General features: G+C 39.3%; 1 protein-coding gene across 1 annotated transcript in view; it reads right to left on the bottom strand.

Moving 5' to 3' along the window:
• The window catches only part of Niban1 (niban apoptosis regulator 1), a 210,913-nt gene that overhangs the window by 159,716 nt on the left and 32,127 nt on the right, over positions 1-19,070 (bottom strand). The gene's annotated exons all lie outside the window — the stretch shown is intronic.

Genomic DNA, 19,070 nt, shown 5'->3' on the forward strand with positions numbered 1-19,070 from the left:
TAACTTTTTGCTGATTAATTGGAAATAAGAATCTCACAGATTTTTCTGTCTAGGCTCACTTTGAACCATGATCTTCAGATCCCAACCCCTTCCTTTTACTGTATTTACTTTATCTCAAAAATATTTTTATCAGGCTGGGAAGGTGGCTCAGTGGTAGAGTGCTTGCCTTGCATGCCTGAAGCCCTGCATTCGATTCCTCAGCACCACAGAAGCAAAAAGAAAAAAAGCCAGAAGTGGTGCTGTGGCTCAAGTGGTAGAGCGCTAGCCTTGAGCTGAAGAGCTGAGGGACAGCGCCCAGGCCCAGAGTTCAGGCCCCATGACCAGACCCCCCCCCCCAAAAAAATTTATTATCTTTAAGTAGTTGTACAAAGGAGTTTCTCAGCCTCTTGAGTAGCTAAGATTACAGGCATATGCTGGCTTTTCTCAGTGTTCCATATTTTTCTTTATATGTTGATTATACTACATTTGTTTTGTGAGCAACATATATCAGATTCTGTGGGGGCAACCGTCAGTACCAATTTTGGAAAGGAAAAGAGTAATTCTATTATATTTTGATTATATACTTGAAAAAATAAATAGCATTTGTACTCACAATATAAATGAGAGAGAAAGTGAAGCTGAGCAAAATCTTTTCTAGAGGTAGCTGTAGAAGGAGGGTTTCAATTTCTGCTCATTCATGATTCTTTTTTTTTTTTTTTTTTTTTTTTGCTAGTCCTGGGGCTTGAACTCAGAGCCTGGGTGCTGTCTCTGAGTATCTCTGTGCTCAAGGCCAGCACTCTACCACTTGAGCCACTGCGCCATTTCCAGTTTTTTCTGTTTATGTGGTACTGAAGAATCAAACCCAGGGCTTTATGCATACAAGGCAAGCACTCTACCACTAAATTACCTTCCCAGCCCCTCATTCATGATTCTTGAAAGAATAGTGTAAGAGCTTCCAGGCCTTCAATAGGAAAAAACAAACAAACAAACAAAAAACCAGGTTTTGTTTGTTTTGGTGCTGATCTTGGGGCTTGAGCCTAGGCACTGTCCCTGTGCATTTTTGCTTAAGGCTGGCTAGCAATATACTTCTTGAGCCACTACTCTACTTCCAGCTTTTGGGGTGGTTAACTGGAGATAAGGGACTCACAGACTTTCTTCCCCAAGCTGGCTTCAAAAACTACCAAGCTGGCTTCAAAAACTACTGTCCTCACATCTCAGCCTTCTGAGTAGCTAGGAGGCATGAGCCACCAGCACTTGGTGCAGAGATTTTTTTTTAATTGAAAAACATTTGTTCAACATGCCTTTCAAATATGAATTCTCATAGGTTTGCATAGACCTCAGCAATGCATAAAAACTTAGACTCAAAGTAAAAATTCAAGCATTTTAGCCCAAACCAATAAAGGCTTAGAATTAAAGATGGTAAAACTCTAGAAGCAAAGAGACATTCCGATGTGTAGTTACATCTTCTGAGCGGATAAAACCAGGCCAGCACAGCTGCCTTTGTAGACGCTACAGTCATTTCCTTTGTTGTGCAGAGCTTTGTAATTTGTTGCAATCCCATTTGTCAATTCTTGCTATTATTTCCTGAGTTATTGGAGAGCTATTCAGAAAGTCACTGCCTGTGCCTAGATCTGAAATGTTTCCTCTATGTTTTCCTGTAGTAGTTGCAGTTTCAGATCTTACATAAAGTCATTGATCCACTTTGAATTGATTTCTGTTCCTAGTGAAACAATGACCAGAGCTTATAGAATGAGAGAAAAGTCTTTGCCAATTATTCATCCAATAATAGTATCTAGATTATATAAAGACTCCAAAAAAAGCACTCAGAATAGTCTGTAAGTGGGCAAATGAATTCAATCGCCAATTCTCAAAAGAAGTACAATCATTAAAAACATGAAGAGATATTCACCATCTTTAGTCATAAATGAAATACAGATCAAAATGACACGGAGTTTCTGTCCTTGAGGAAACAACAACAAATGCTGGCGAATATGTAGGATGAAAGGAACCCTTACACACAGTTGGAATGTAAACGAGTGCAAACACTATGGAAATATGTACGGAGATTCCTCAAAAACCTAAAAATAAAACTACCGTATGATCTTGCTGTACCATTCCTGAGCATAACCTCCAAGACATCAGAGTCAGCATGCAATAGAAATACCTCCATATCTATGCTTATTGTGGTGCTATTCTCATGCAGGTCATGAAGCCAGCCTAGATTAGCATCAACAAATAAATGGGTAAAGAAAATGAGGTATGTATACACAATGGAGAATTATTCAGTCATAAAGAAGAATAAAATGATCATATTTGAAGGAATGTCAAGTGAAATAAAATAGACAAGTAAATAAAAAAGACAAATGAAGAATCTAGACTACTAAAGGAAAAAATTTATGAGAGCTGAGAGGGTTTCTGGTGGATCAAAAAGGGAATGAGTAGGAGCATATGGTGGAAGTACATGGAAGCAAGTATGAAAACGTCATATTGAGATACTTTATTTTGTGCAATTTTCACTTAAAAAAATAACAAACCTACAACCATGTGGTTGCCAAAGACATCCACTGCTGCCTACCCTTTCTTCTGAAAGCAAATCTCTAAAGCTGCCGTGTTTTGGGGAAAAGTCCTGTGTTTAGTCCTAGTGCACAATGGGAAGAGTGCCACCTTCTGGATGTCCAGGGATACTCCATGTCCAACAGGGCCACCAGGCATTGAGGTCTAACTTGTTTTAGCCTACATTCTAAAGCAAATTCAGGTGCCTGAAATTGTTTTTAGCTGTTTCACAGTCCATTTGCTATTACTCAAATATTTTCTTACAAATATTGACATTAAGGCTTCTTTGTCTCAGTTGAAAAATGTATTACTCTCCTAGATAAATTCTTATGGTGTAAGCTTATACTTACTCTGTCTATTACACGTTTTGACATTAATTTAAGCTATTTGCTAAAGTACAGCTTTTTTGTTCTTTTCTCTCATAGTCAAGGTGACATCATCTATAGAAATAATTATGAAGGCATTAATCCTCCTAGACAGGTACCAACTGTGGCTAAAAGTAACATGCTAGTCTAGCATGCCTGATGGAAAGATGGGAGCAAATATTGGCAATGGAGCCTCAAAGGATTAAGGAAATGAGATTACTCCATCAAGAAGAGTTGGGATTCTATTACTAGCATTGGTGCACAAGTTTTGCACATAGTGATTTTTATTTTTATTTTTTTATTTTATTATTAGTAAGTTTTTTTTATTGTGAAAATACCATACAGAGGTGTTACAATTACATGAGCAAGATAATGAGTACATTTCTTATCAAGCATTGTTGCCTCCTCCTTTATTTCCCCTTACCATTTCTGCCCTCCCATCTCTGTGCACATAGTGATTTTTAGGATAACTGAGTTAGAGTCAAACACCAGTGGCTCATGTCTATAATTTTACCTACTCAGGAGATCGAAGTCTAGAGGATTGTGGTTCAAAGCCATCCCAGACAGAAAAGTCTACAAGCAGGGCTGACAGAGTGGCTTAAGTGGTAGGGTTTCAGCCGAGCAAGTTTGAGGCCCTGAGTTCAAAAAACAAACAAGCAAACCAAAAAAAAAACTCTGACATTCTGACATTGGGTTTCCTAAGTTCAAACTGTGTTCAACCAGTGAACTTAGACAGCAGTTTAACACCTCTCCCCAAACCTTCCCTTTCCCAACATGAGGAACACAATGCCGTTCTGAGTACTCTGAGCAAGAATGCTGAGGAGTGGATCTATTGATAAGGAAGAACACTACCAGAATGTAGTGTGTCTCAGGGAACAGGCCATCACCACAACATGGCCATGCTGGCATGCTCATCTTGAATTCAGCCTCCTTAACTATGAGAAATAAATGCCTGCCATTTCCAAACCACCTCATCTGCAAGGCTTCCTTATGGCAGCCTGAACAAATTAGGATATCTTCATTAGGCAAGAGGAAGAGAAAAGCCAGGCACCAGGAGCTCACACCTGTAATCCTAGCTGATACTCAGGAGCCTGCGACCTGGAAGGTCTCAGTTCAAAACCAACCTAGGTAGAAAAGTCAATTTGTGTGTAGAAAGGTTCTTGAGATTCTTTCTCCAATTAACCAGCAAAGAGTGGGACTGGAGACATGGTTCCTGAGGTAGACTGCCAGCCATGAGCATGCAAACCAACTCAGAGTACAAACCCTCCTATTGGCATTAACAACAAAAATTTTTGGATAACCATAGAAGGGGTGGCATTGATCAAGATTCATCATACTCATAATCTGACTTATGGGACTGTAACATCTTTGTACAACTACTTAATTATAAGTTTACAAAAGATAAAACTACAGAAAGAGGTCTCTATCATAAAGAAGAGAGTCACAGAAGGAAGATAACAAATAGCTTTACCAAGAAGGTGACTTCCATCCAGTTGATGTTCAAGTTGAAAAGGGTCAAAAAATTGAGGGCAAAGAAAAAAGACAGCAAGAGTAAGGAAAATCATTGTTGTTCAAAAGGAAATATATTCATTAACTGACTTCTGTAACCCCTCTGTACATCACCTCTACAATAATAATGTGGGGGGCCTGGGTGCTGTCCCTGAGCCTCTTTGTGCTCAAGGCTAGTGCTCTACCTCTTGAATCACAGTACCATTTTTGGTTTTGAGTGGTCAATCAGGGATAAAGAGTCTCATGAGGACTTTTCTGCTCAGGCTGGCTTCAAACTGCAATCCTCAGATCTTAGCCTCCTGAGTGGCTAGGATTACAGATGTGAGCCACCGGGACCCAGCTACAGTAATAATTTTTAATATATATATATTTTTTTAAAGGGGGGAAGGAAAATCAATCTAAAATGCCCTGTAAAGAAGAGGAATTTCTAAAAGCAAGCATCAGAATTAGGGCCAGATCTGCAGCTGTGGGATAAATGATGGAGCACTGGTGAGGGAACATAGGGAAGAAAGGATGTGAGGAGAACACAGATGTGGAGAAAGGAAGCAGGGACACAGCTGAGTGTCTGGTCTTGGCATCTGGCTGGTGGAGAAGAGAGGCTAATGATTGACTGAGGGGAGGAAGAGGAAGGGGTTGGCTGGAGAATATGGGGATTGCTAAGCCAGCAGAGCCTCCAGCTGTCAAGTAATCATTCCTAACCTGGGACTGGCTGCCTTTTCGGACAATTCTGAGCTAGAAACACAGGAGTAATAACTGCATGAGATTTCCCCATAAGGTGGGGATGTTAACTACACCTGAACCCTAATGTTTAAATGGAAGGGAAGAGGGAAGGGCCCAGCAGGAGACCAAGAAAGGTCAAGAAGGAGTTAGTGTGTCTTCTGGCTTGTTACAATATATATGATATAAAAGCATTTTCACCACTTTAAGGGTACAGTTCACCATGTTCTGCAACAATGATCATTATTTATATTTTTCTCTTGTCTCACACAGAAATCTTTTATAAGTTCACCTTTCCTTCTTCCTCACAACAACTGGTAACCTGTGATCTATCTCCTATCTCTATGGATTTGTCTATTTTAGGGAATTTGTATAAGTAGAATCTTATAGTATTTGCTCCATACTGTCTTATTTCACTTAGTCTAATGCTTCCAGGTTCATATACGTTGTAACGTGTCTCAGAACTCCATTCCTTTAGACAGACTGTGCTTTAATTATAATCAGAAAACAGAAGCAGGGAGAAGAGCAATTGTGGGTATATGGGGACTAAAGCCAAGATTCTTTCCCTGAAGCTTACTAGAAGGAAGGAAGGAAGGCAGGAGGGAGGGAGGGAAGGAAGGGAGGAAGGAGGGAGGGAGAGAGGGAAGGAAGGAAGGAAGGAAGGAAGGAAGGAAGGAAGGAAGGAAGGAAGGAAGGAAGGAAGGAAGGCAGGAAGGCAAAGGAAGTAGGAGGCCAGAATTGAACAATGAGTGCAGGAGTCCAGAATTTGGTGAAAATCAAAGAGGATGCTAGACAAATGTTCACCTGAGGATCAGACAGAAAACTGAAGAATTAATCCAATGTGTTGGTGGTAATGTAAGGCCTAAAATGTTGAAACTACTAAAGGAAAACCTAGGGAAAACTCTGGAAGATATAGGCATAGGCAATGCTCTTTTGAATATTACTCCAATTGCTCAGGAAATAAGAACAAGAATTGACAAGTGGAACTGCATCAAATTAAAAAGTTCTGCACACCACATGGTTATCTGAATAGATGCAGGCAGAAAAAGCATTTGACAAGATCCAACACCCCTTTATGATGAAGGCTCTGGAAAAATTAGGAATCCATGGAACATTCCTCAATACAATAAAGGCTGTATATGACAAACCTACAGCCAGCATTATACTTAATGGTGAAAAACTAAAACCATTTCCTCTTGACTCAGGAATGAGAAGGATGTCCACTCTCGCCACTTTTCTTCAACTTAGTATTAGAATGTCAGCTACAGCAATAAGACAAGATGTAAACATAAAGGGGATCCAAATAGGGAAAGATGAAGTAAAACTCTCCCTCTTTGCAGATGCCATGATCTTGTATTTAAAGAGTTCCACAGACTCCACTCCCAAATTACTCGAGCTGATTCAAAACTTTGGCAAAGTAGCAGAGTATAAAATTAACCCTCAAAAATCAATTGGCTTTTCTGTATGCCAACAATGAGAAGAGTGTGGCTGAAATCAGTAAAGCATCTCCATTCGGAATAGCCCCACAAAAAATAAAATACCTAAGAATTAATTTATCCAAAGAAGCGAAGGACCTCTATGATGAAAACTTTAAAAACCTGAAAAAGGAAATCAAAACAGAACTTAGAAAGTGGAAAAACCTCCCATGCTCCTTGATTGAAAGGATCAACATCATAAAAATGGCAATACTTCCCAAGGCTATCTACAAATTCAATGCCATACGTATCAATATTGCAACCACATTCTTCAAGGAAATAGAGAGGCAGGGCTGGGAAGGTGGCTCAGTGGTAGAGCGCTTGCCTTGCATGCCTGAGGCCCTGGGTTCAATTCCTCAGGACCACATGAGCAAAAAGAAAAAAGCTGGAAGTGGCACTGTGGTTCAAGTGTAGAGCGCTAGCCTTGAGCTGAAGAGCTGAGGGACAGCACCCAGGCCCAGAGTTCAGGCCCTATGACCGGACCCCCCCCCAAAAAAAAAGAAATACAAGAGGCAATCCAAAAATTCATATGGAACAATAAAAGATCCCAAATAGCAAAAACGATCCTTAACAGAAAGAACAGTGCTGGAGGAATATCAATACCAAATTTCAAACTCTACTACAAAGCCATAGTAATCAAAACAGCTTGGTACTGGTACAAGAACAGACCTGAGGACCAATGGAATAGAATTGAAAACACAGAAATGAACCCACAGACCAATAGCCACCTAATCTTGGATAAGGGAGCTAAATACATAAAATGGAAGAAAGACAGCTTTTTCAGTAAATGGTACTGGGGAAATTGGTTAACTACTTGTAGAAAACTAAAGCTAGATCCTTATATATCACCCTGCACCAGAATCAACTCCAAATGGATCAAAGACCTCGGAGTCAAAGCAGACACTCTGAAAACATTACAGGATGGAATAGGAGAAACCCTAGGTCTCCTTGGCACAATAGAGACCCAGAAACACAACAAATCAAAGAATGTTGGACAATTGGGATTGCATGAAATTGCAGGACTTCTGTATGGCAAAGGACATAGCTAGCAAGACTAATAGAAAGCCCACAGATTGGGAGAAGGTCTTCACTAGCCATACAACAGACAAGGGTCTCCTATCTAAAATATACCTGGAACTCAAAAAATTAAATCCCCCAACAACAAATCCTCGAAGAAACAACTGCCTGATAAATAAGTGGGCTAAAGACTTAGAGAAAAACTTCTCTGAAGAGGAAATAAGAATGGCCAATAGACACATGAAGATTTAAATGCTCAACCTCTCTAGCCATAAAAGAAATGCAAATCAAAACAACATTGAGATTCCACCTCACCCCAGTTAGAATGGCTATAATCAAGAACTCTAATAACAACAGATGCTGGAGTGGATGTGGCCAGAAGGGAACCCTACTGCATTGTTGGTGGGAGTGTAAACTTGTTCAACCACTTTGGAAAGTAGTATGGAGGTTCCTCAAAAAACTCCACATTGAGCTCCCCTATGACCCAGCAATCCCACTTTTGGGTTGTTTACCCAAATGATCACAAACAAGACCATACTACAAACAAGACCATACTACAGTTACCAGCACATCTATGTTTATTGCAGCATTATTTACCATAGTTAAGATATAGAACCAATCCAGATGCCCCTCAGTAGATGAATGGATCAAGAAAATGTGGTATATATATATATACACAATGGAATTCTATGCCTCCATCAGAAAGAATGACATTGCCCCATTTGTTAGGAAATGGAAAGACTTGGAAAAAATTATATTAAATGAAGTAAGCCAGGCCCAAAGAACCAGAGGTCCCATGGTTTCTCTTATTTACAATAACTAGTATATGTCTGGGACAGAAAAGGTCAGATAAGATGATGTTAAGCGAAATGAACCCCAAGATAGGGACACAAGTGGTTTTTCTTCCTTACTATTGTTTCTATTATATTTGTGAGGTACCATGTGATTTTTTTGTTGTTGCTTTGTATGTCCCTCCTCCATGGTATAACTCCTGTTTTCACTGTATTTGATGATGGTATAATTTAGGGAGCAGAAGAGAAAAACACAAATTGTTTAAATAGGGATACAGGTTCACCCATTGCAACAATGAGATGTATAAGACACTATGTTGAAAAATGAACTTCACAATTTAGGCAGGGAGGGAGGAGTGTAGTTGAGGAAGTGGGAGGGAAGGGATGGTATGGGAAACAAAGGAGGAGGCAACAATGCTTGATAAGAAGTGTATGCATTACCTTGCCCATGTAACTGTAACCCCTCTGTACACTATTTTCACAATAAAAATATTTTTAAAAAGATTTTTAAAAAGGTTCTGCACAACAGAAGAAATAATTACTAGAACCAAGAGACAACATATAGAATAGAAGAAAATCTCTGCCCACTATTCCATGGGAAAGGGATTCATATCCAGAAAATACAGAGTTCAAAAATTAAGCAAGAGAACCAATAGTCCAGTTAACAGATGAGCAGTTAATAAATTGAGCAGATAATTCACAGGAGAAAAATGCAACTCGACATGAAGAAATGTTCAACACCTTTAGTCATAAAGGAAATGCAAATGGAAATGGAAACTACACTAAGATTCCATCTCAACCCAGTCAGAATAGAAATCATCAAGAAAAGAGACAATGAATGCTAGCCAAGATTCAGGAAGAAAAAGGAACCCTCCTATACTGTTGATGAGAATATAAACTAGTGCAACCACGATAAAAATCAATATGTAATTTCTTAAAAAAAACCCTAAAGCTAGACTTCCGGTCTACTATTGGAAATGTGTATGTAAATCAATATACTAGAAAGATACCTCTATACTTGTTTATTGCAGTACTGTTCATAACAGCCAACCAATAGAATCATCTAAGGTGCCTAACAACAGATGAAAATAAAGAAGACACGGTACATGTGTATTATTGAATGCCACATGGCCATGAAAAACAAAAGCATATCATTAGCAGGAAAATGGGTGAATTGAGCATCACATTAAGTAAAATAAGCCAAACTCTCAAAGCCCAGTATCATATGTTTCCATTCACATGTGGAATGGAAGACCTACATGTTCATGACGCATACATATAACTACATATCTACACACACACTCACATATAACATAACTCTAGCTATGGAACTGTTTGAGGGGTGGGGAAGGGGAAACAAGAAAAATAATTGAGCTAGGCGCTGGTGGCTCATACCTGTAATCCTAGCTACTCAGGAAGCTGAGATATGAGAATCGTGGTTCAAAGCCAGCCTGGGCAGGAAAGTCCATGAGACTCTTATCTCCATAAACCACTAGAAAACCAGAAGTGGTGCTGTGGCTCAAGTGGTAGGGCTCTCACCTTAAGCTGAAGAGCTGAAGGCTTAGAGTTCAAGTCCCATGACTGAAAAGAAAAAAAAAAACCTACTTAAAAAGAAAGATAAAGCTGGGAAGGTGGTTCAGTAGTAGAGTGCTTGCCTTGCATGCATGAGGCCCTGGGTTCAATTCCTTAGCACTACATAAGCAGAAAAAGCCAGAAGTGGTGCTGTGGCTCAAGTGGTAGAGCACTAGCCTTCAGCTGAAGAGCTGAGGGACAGTGCCCAGGTCCAGAGTTCAAGCCCCATAATGGACAAAAAAGAAAAGAAAGATAATTGAATAATTCAAAATAGTTCATTACTAAATATAAATATGGCATAATTATCTCAGTGTATGGTATTGATCAATAAGGGACTGGGAATGGAGAGAAAGCAATGGAACAATTATTCTGAGCAAAATATAATGTATGCCTGTCTAAACACTATAGTGAAACTACTCAGTGCAATTCTTGTCCACACACATTTTTAATAAAGAAACAAATGAATGAATGACAGGAAAATCGAGCTGGCTCTGTTGGAGCCGTAACCAATGACTCATACTTGTAATCCTAGCTGCTTAGGAGGCTGAGACCTGAGAATCAAACTCTGGGCCTGGGCACTATCCCTCAGCTCTTTAGCTCAAGGATAGTGCTTTACCATTTGAGCCACATTGCCACTTCTGGCTCTTTCTGCTTATGTGGTGCTGAGGGATAGAACCCATGCCTCATGCATGCAAGGCAAGCACAGTACCACTGGGCCACCTTCCAAGCCCCCTGAGAATCAAACTTTGGGCAATACAATTGGTTAGACTCTTATTTCTAACCACCAAAAACCCCTAAGTGGAGCTGTGGCTCAAGTAGTAGAGTACCACCCTGAGCAAAAATGCTAAGGGAGAGCGTCCTGGCCCTGATTTCAAACCCTTGTCCTGGCACACATACAAAAACAAAAAACAAACAAACAAAACCCCTAGATATTATTTATTGAATCCTAGCAGATTTTCATTTCTGTTGGGAGAGTAGGCATATGAGGGAGGGGAAGGACTGGTGAGGAAGATGAATAAGAAGGAATATGGTTGAGGTTTTCATGTATGAAAGTAGAAGAATGAAACCTGTTAGGGTGGTTTGAAAGGAGAGTGGAATGAGAGAGGGTGCTAGTGGTTCATGGAGTTACATTGTATGCTTGTGGGGCTACCATCCACGAATTTGTTGGAAGTAACTGGATCCTGAGGGCTTTGATTCATCCTCTGATAAGTTCAGAAAAAGATGAATTGGGGCCTAGATGAGGGAGATATTTCCCTGGAAATGTTTCATAAATACAAACACTAGTCCCCAGGCCCTTCTCTACCTCCTGTCCACTGTGAGTGAGCTGTTTTTCTCCACCACATGCTACCTAACATGCCATTTATCCTCAGGCATACAGCAAGGGAGCCAGCCCACCATGGACTGAAATCTGCAGCCATGATGCAGAATTCATTTTCCCTCAAGTTGTTTCATGCTGGGTTTTGGTCATGGCAATGAAAGTTCTGATCTGACTACCACAAAGTGGTAATACCATCTATGGTGACAATCAAGCAAATGTGCTCGGAGAGGCAGGCCATCCAAAGTCAAGAAAGAGATTTCACTAAATTAAGGATGTTTATGAGCAGCAATTAAAAAGCACATTACAGATCAAAAAGCCCTCAAATAGAGATTCGCTTTTCTGCATAATATACATAGAAATATAATCACTTAGACACTTAAAATACAATGGATCTGCTAAGTATATTATATAAAAGGCTTTCCCACTAAACCATGTCTGCTCAAAACACAAAATTCACTGCACGTAGCTAATGCTAGTTCTCATTTTCAAATACATATCAGTTTTGAAACAATCTGTTTTCTCAAAATTCTCTGAAGGGCCTTTGGACCTCTTGTTTCTATCTGCTTCCCACCCCCATCTTCTGGAGATGGACTTGGATTACTGTTAGCAAAAAATAATGAGCTACAGATTGTTTACTTCACACCTTGTAAGACCCTTGGTGACAATGACAGCTTGTTATAACTAAGCAAATTAAATTACTATAATGTCAAATTATGATGAGTCCAGACAAGCTAGATAATTACTGATGTGGGTCACTGGTCTATCTGTCAAGAACCTTCTGCATAATGAGTAAGTAACCTTATACATCTATTCTGTCTTGTCATTTGGGATATGTATGTTCCATTAACCCTTACACCATCCCTGTTCTATACTTCGAGAAATGAAACCAAAGAAGTTCAGTGGCTACTAGCCTTTGCTCCAAAATCAAATAAGTGTAAAAAAGATGGACATGGGGTTGTAATCTGTAGTCCTAGCATTTAGGAATCTAAGGCAGGATTGCAGTTTGGAGGCCAACCTGGGCTACATAGAAAATTCAAGGTAAGCTGGAGCTACAGAGTAAGACCCTATCTCAAACTAATCAGAAATGCATAAATAAGACTGGGACTGTGGCTTGGTGATAGAGTGCTTACCTAGCATGCATGAGGCCCTGGGTGTGATTCCTCCATACCACATAAACAGAAAAAGCCAAAAGCGGTGCAATGGCTCAAGTGGTAGAGTGCTAGCCTTGAGCACCAAGAGCTCAGGTAAAGTGCCCAGGCCCTGAGTTCAAGCCCCAGGACCGGCACACACAAAAAAATGTTATAGTACTAAGAAATGACTATATATATAGGTAGATATAATATAGATAGAGATGCATAGATATATCTATATATATTTATAGATCTATTTACATAGAGATCTACAGACATATATAGCTTGGTCAAAGATACAAATTAAGTCATACTAGACATTACTTATAAAAATGTGCTACTACCAAGCATCAGTGGCTCACGCCTGTAATCCTAGCTGCTCAGGAGGCTGAGATCTGAGGATCACAGTTCAAAGCCAGCCTGGGCAGGAAAGTCCGTGAGACTCTTATCTCCAATAAACCACTAGAAAACAAGAAGTGGAGCGTGGCTCAAGTGGTAGAGTACTAGCCTTGAGCTGAAGAGCTGAGGGACAGCATGCAGGCCTAGAGTTCAAACCCCATGACTGGCAAAAAATTAAAAATAAAAATAAATAACCTCACTGGTGTTTTAGTTGAGATGCTATACATATTTCCTAGACATTATTTATTGAGACCTAGCAGATTTTCATTTCTCTCAAAATGTAAGAAATAGTCAAAATATTTTTAACTTGATTCTTTTTTGCTGTTGGTGGTGGTTGCTTGAACTCAGGGCCTGGGCACTGTCCCTGAGCCTCTTTGTGCTCAAGGTTAGCGCTCCACCACTTGAGCCATAGTTTTTAGTGGTTAATTGGAGTTAAGAGTCTTATGGGGACTTTTTTGCCTGGGCTAGCCTTGAACCATGATCCTCAGATCTCAGCCTCCTGAGTAGCTAGGATTATAGGTGTGAGCCTCCAGCACCCAGCTAACTTGATTTTTAATGATTCTCATTATAAAGAAATATTTCAGGGAGTGGGGGGAGGGAAAGTAGGAGAAATATGAGTGAAGGAGTAACAAGTTTGACACAAAATGTACTTGTTACCTTACTTATGTAAACTGGCATCTGTCTGTACATCACCTTGACAAAAATAATTTAAAAAATAAAGAAATAGTTCAAGGAACAGGAGGTGTGGCTAAGTGCTATAGCATCTGTTTACTCAGCCATAAAAAAAGAATGAAATTTACCTTGCTCATGTAATGGTAACCCCTCTGTATGGTATTTTCACAATAAAAAAAAGAATGAAATTATGTCATTTGTAGAAGAAAGGACAGATCATTATATTAAGTAAGAAAAGCCAAGTATCATATTTTCATTGCTTTGTGGGATCTAATTCTAAATATATATATGTATATATATATATATACATATATATGTACACATACATGAGAGAGAGAAAATTATTGTGACTGTGGGATTGTAATAGAGACAAGGAAGTAACAGAGAGAATAATGCTATTTGGATTCTACTAACTTCCCTAGTAATTAATTTCCTTATTTTTTTTGTCGCTTGTACCTTGCAATCAACACCTCACTTTATGTTTCCCTATTTTTAAATTGTCCTCAATTGTGGATGCAGCCTTGCTACTTATTTGTTGGCTCATCTACTGCTCTAGTTTAGATTTTGTATGTCTCCGGAGGCCTGGATGGTAAAGGCTTCCTCTGCAGAGCAGTGCTATTGGAAGATAGTAGAACCTTGAGAGGTGGAGTCTAGCCGAGGCATGGAGGTCATTGTGAATGTGCTCACGTGGAAGTCCAGCCCCACCCTCATTCTCTTCGCTCCCAGGCTAATGAGGTAAGCCTATGTGCTACCATGTTCTCCCTCCATGATGGACTGCCTCATCACAACCCAAAGCCACAAGGCCACCCAGCCATGGTGTAGAACCTCTAAAAGTGTAAACCAAAAGAACCCTTTCCTCTTTATAAGTTCATTGTTTCAGGTATTTTGTCATACTGATTGGAAGCTAACGCATTTACAGATAATAACTTTATCAGTTTGATTATAATTTTCTTACAAGAAAGTTTTGTTTTCCTTTAGAATACCCTATCACACTCAACATATTTCCACTCTGAAGATAAAATATGAACTCAGGAAGTTCTTTATGTCAGTCATGGGGCTTGAACTGAGAGCCAAAAATGCTGTCCCTGAGCTTTTTTGCTTCAACGCTAGCACTTTATCAGTTTAAGCCACAGCTTCACCTCCAGTTTTAATGTAGTTAATTGGAAATAAGAGTCTCATGGATGTTCCTGTCTGGGCTGGCTTCAAACCACAGTCCACAGATCTCAACCTTGTGAGTAACTAGGATTATAAACATAAGCCACCCTCACCTGGCAGGAAATTCTTTTAATGCAGTCTTAAAAATATCCTAAGGATCAAATACAGTAAGAACAGGGGTTATACCATGAGGAAAAACATACAAAAGAAATAAAAAAAAATCACATAGTACATTCATTATAAATACATTAAAAACAATAGCAAGAAAGAAAAAAAAAACATTTGTGTCCCTATCTTGGGATTCATTTTGTTTAACATCATCTTATATGTATATATGTACATGTACCATATGTCATATGTACATAGCTTTTGACTTCTTCTGCTTGTCCTAGACACATTCTAGTTATTGCAAATAAGAGAAACCATGGGATCTACGTTTCTTAGCTCATGAAGTGCAATCGTAAACCTTGTACAGATGTTATCCCATCTAATTCACAAAGACAAGGAATTATATAACAAAGGTAGTCACTATCCATCAATGGCTGCATACTTTGCACTACATCCCCTAGCCTCCCCTGCAGCTATCTGAGGTCATATGAACCTGTACAGGTATTTATGGCCAGTGGTCTAAGAGTAAAAATAACATGTGTCCATTTAGAATTGAGGAATTAAAAAAAATTCTGGTGTACCTCTATCTCTCTCTTCTTCTACTGTAACAATCTTGGATTGGAAGCCACTATCTTCAAGTGAAAGAAAATGGCTTGCATTGGAGTCTATGAGCTTGTGAAATGTGATCTCATTGTGTAAACCCACTTAGATTCCACAATTGGCCTGTGAAAGTTGTCTGCCCATCCGGTGCTGACTAAAAACATGATATTCAGAATATATGATGATTAGTACAGAATGAGTGCTGATCTACCAACACAAATATAATAGGCTGTAAACTAGAATAGTCAGATGAGCCCTGACTAGTGGCATAGCCCTGAAAATAAGCGTACAAATTGGTTGTCACTTGAGATTTGATGAAACTTAAGAGAGGATCTACTGTCCTGCCTAAGACAATGATTTGTAAGTGACAAAATAGGGATTGAAACAATCAGCTTTGTTAGTAAAAAAAAAAAAAAAAAAAAAAGCTCATTCTCTTTCTCTCTCAATCTTCTATTTCCTACTTGGCAAATGATGGGGGCTGGGAAGGTGGCTCAGTGATAGATGGCTTGCCTTGCATGCATGAGGCCCTGGGTTCGATTCCTCAGCACCACATAAGCAAAAAGAAAAAAGCCGGAAGTGGCGCTGTGGCTCAAGTGGTAGAGCGCTAGCCTTGAGCTGAAGAACTGAGGGACAGCGCCCAAGCCCAAAGTTCAGGCCCCATGACCGGACCAAAAAAAAATGAACACTTATCCAGGGGCTGGGAAGGTGGCTCAGTGGTAGAGTGCTTGCCTTGCATGCATGAGGCCCTGGGTTCGATTCCTCAGCACCACATAAGCAGAAAACGCCGGAAGTGGCACTGTGGCTCAAGTGGTAGAGCTCTATCCTTGAGCTGAAGAGCTAAGGGACAGCACCCAGACCCAGAGTTCAGCCCCCACGACCAGCCAAAAAAATAAAAAATCCTACTTGGCAAATGATGTCTTAAATGACCTCCACAAGTCATCAAAAGTTTGACTGCAATTGAACTGTCTAAAGAGTTTAATTGTTTGTTTCAATCACAAAGAATGCCTTGGTATATATGCTCATTGAGCTGTTGAGTTTTCCGTAATTGGAACTCATTCTTGCTTCTGTACAAGATGGCAGAATTATAGCTTGCCTTTTCCTTTGAAAATTTTCTTTTTGTCATTATTCATCATTAACCCTAATGCTGTATTATTTAAGTGGATACATCCAACATTATGATGTAACATATATTAAAAAGGCAAGAGAAAATTAAATTAGATGAAGTCCTTGGCACTTAGCATAGTGCTTTGGCTCCTGCTGCTCCTTCTTCATTTAAATTCATGTCTCTTTTCTCCATGACAGAATAATCATCTCCGTAGTAACTAACTATTATATCACAAAGGACGATGCCTGTGAGGGAGAAGGCATCAGCACGAGCTGAGCAGCACTGAAGCAACAGAGATTCTATTTTCATACAAATATCTCCAATTATAATCAGCTCAGGAAGAAATATATCATTCCTCCCCCAAGAATCCCCCCATTATACAAGCAGAACTTGTTCTGCATACTTTTCTCACCAAAACATGGCACTTTTCACTACAAATATGTCTAATAAAATTATATTCTATTAAAGATGGTATCACCTGCTATTATAAGGCAAATGTGTCTAGACTGAAAAGAAGGCACTACTTATGTTAAAACCAAGACATACTGCATAATTAGAAATTATGGAATCAAAAAGGATCTGTGTTCTACTTTTGCAAATAACATCCAGAAACCAAATAAGAAACAAAAAAATATATATGTATATATATATATATATGTATATATATATATGTATATATGTCTTCAAGAATAAAAAGATATAGAAATCATTACTGGACCAAGACTACCTAATACTGGACTTACTTTTTTCTCAAAAGGAAACTTAAGGGGGCTGGGAAAGTGGCTCAGTGGTAGAGTGCTTGCCTTGCATGCATGAGGCCCTCGGTTCAATTCCTCAGCACCACATAGCAAAAAAAGCCAGAAGTAGTGCTGTGGCTCAAGTGGTAGAGCGCTAGCCTTGAGCTGAAGAGCTGAGGGACAGCTCCCAGGCCAAGTTCAGGCCCCATGAACCACAAAAAAAAAAAAAAGGAAACAAAATGATGTGGTCAAAATCTTAGCATAAGCTTGGGCACAATAGCTTAGATCTATAATCCCAGACACTTGGGAAGGAGAGACCAGGAGGCTGACAGTTCAAGCCTAATGTAGGGGGGAGATGATGTTAGCAAGACCCCATTTCAACTAACAAATCAGACACAGTGGCATATGCCTGTGACACCAGATATGTTGAAGACATAGATAAGAAGATCAAAGTCTAAGGCCTACTCAGGTAAAAATGAAAGACTCTATCTGAAGATTAAAGGGAAAAAAGGAATGTGACTCAAGAGGTAAAGTATCTGTGTAACAACACAAAGCCTTGAGTACCCACTACCACCAAAAAAAAAATGTATGTAAGAATCCACTAATGGTAATAGTGTTAAATAAATTTGAAACAGGTTTGAATATATCCCAACACAAGTTCAAGGTAGCACTTGCAGTAGCAGAAAGACTACTCTAGGAAAGCTGAAACCACAGTGCATACTGGTGAAAGACTCCAAGAGGATATGGGTGGCTGCAAGAGGCTGCCAACAACCTGCTAGTTTTTCATTGGTTTCATAGAACTTAAGGTCAAATTGCACTTAATATCTACAATACAGTGCTAGGAATCAACCTCAGGGCCTTAAACATGCTAGACGGGCATTGTACAACGTAGCTATACCCCAGCCCTATCATCTACAATCTTACAAATGACACATTTGAAGACATTAATCTCCCCCTCCTGCTAGCTAAGCATTTGAGGGTAGGTACTATGTCTTATATGATGACATAATGCTCCTAGCAATCCATGGTAAAGACTCATTGTATCAGCTTAATATTGAAATGATCAAGACCTCTGAACTGTGCAATGGCAATTGAAATTGACATTGTCTTCCCATTCTATATTCCTTCCAAATGAGCTGGAAATGAAAGGGTTTAGAATTCACCACTGTGGCATAAAAATTATTTTGAATGGATGGTATTTGAGTTCCTGAATTCTCTTACCTGCTTAAAATCAGAGCCTTCTAAAGCAATAGAAAGAAATCAATTGTTGATGAAGGTTTTGGAAAAATTAGGAATCCATGGAACATTCCTCAATACAATAAAGGCTGTATATGACAAACCTACAGCCAGCATTATACTCAATGGTGAAAAACTAAAGCCATTTCCTCTTAACTCAGGAACAAGACAAGGATGCCCACTCTCTCCACTTCTCTTCAATCTAGTATTAGAATGCCTAGCTACAGCAATAAGACAAGATGCAGACATAAAGGGGATCCAAATAGGGAAAGAACAAATAAAACTCTCCCTCTTTGCAGATGACATGATCTTGTATTTAAAGAACCCCATAGACTCCACTCCCAAATTACTCAAGCTGATTCAAAACTTTGGCAAAGTAGCAGGTTATAAAATTAACCCCCCAAAATCAATGGCTTTTCTATATGCCAACAATGAGAAAAGTGTGGCTGAAATTAGGAAAGCAACTCCATTTGTAATAGCCCCACAAAAAATAAAATACCTAGGAATTAACTTAACTAAAGAAGTGAAAGACCTCTATGATGAAAACTTTAAAATCTTAAAAAAGGAAATCAACACAGAACTTAAAAAATGGTAAAACCTCCCATGCTCCTGGATTGGCAAGATTAACATCG

Source organism: Dipodomys merriami, unplaced genomic scaffold (genome assembly GCF_024711535.1).
Source record: "Dipodomys merriami isolate MVZ:Mamm:240054 unplaced genomic scaffold, mDipMer1.0.p SCAF_24, whole genome shotgun sequence".
NCBI classification, from domain to species: domain Eukaryota; kingdom Metazoa; phylum Chordata; class Mammalia; order Rodentia; family Heteromyidae; genus Dipodomys; species Dipodomys merriami.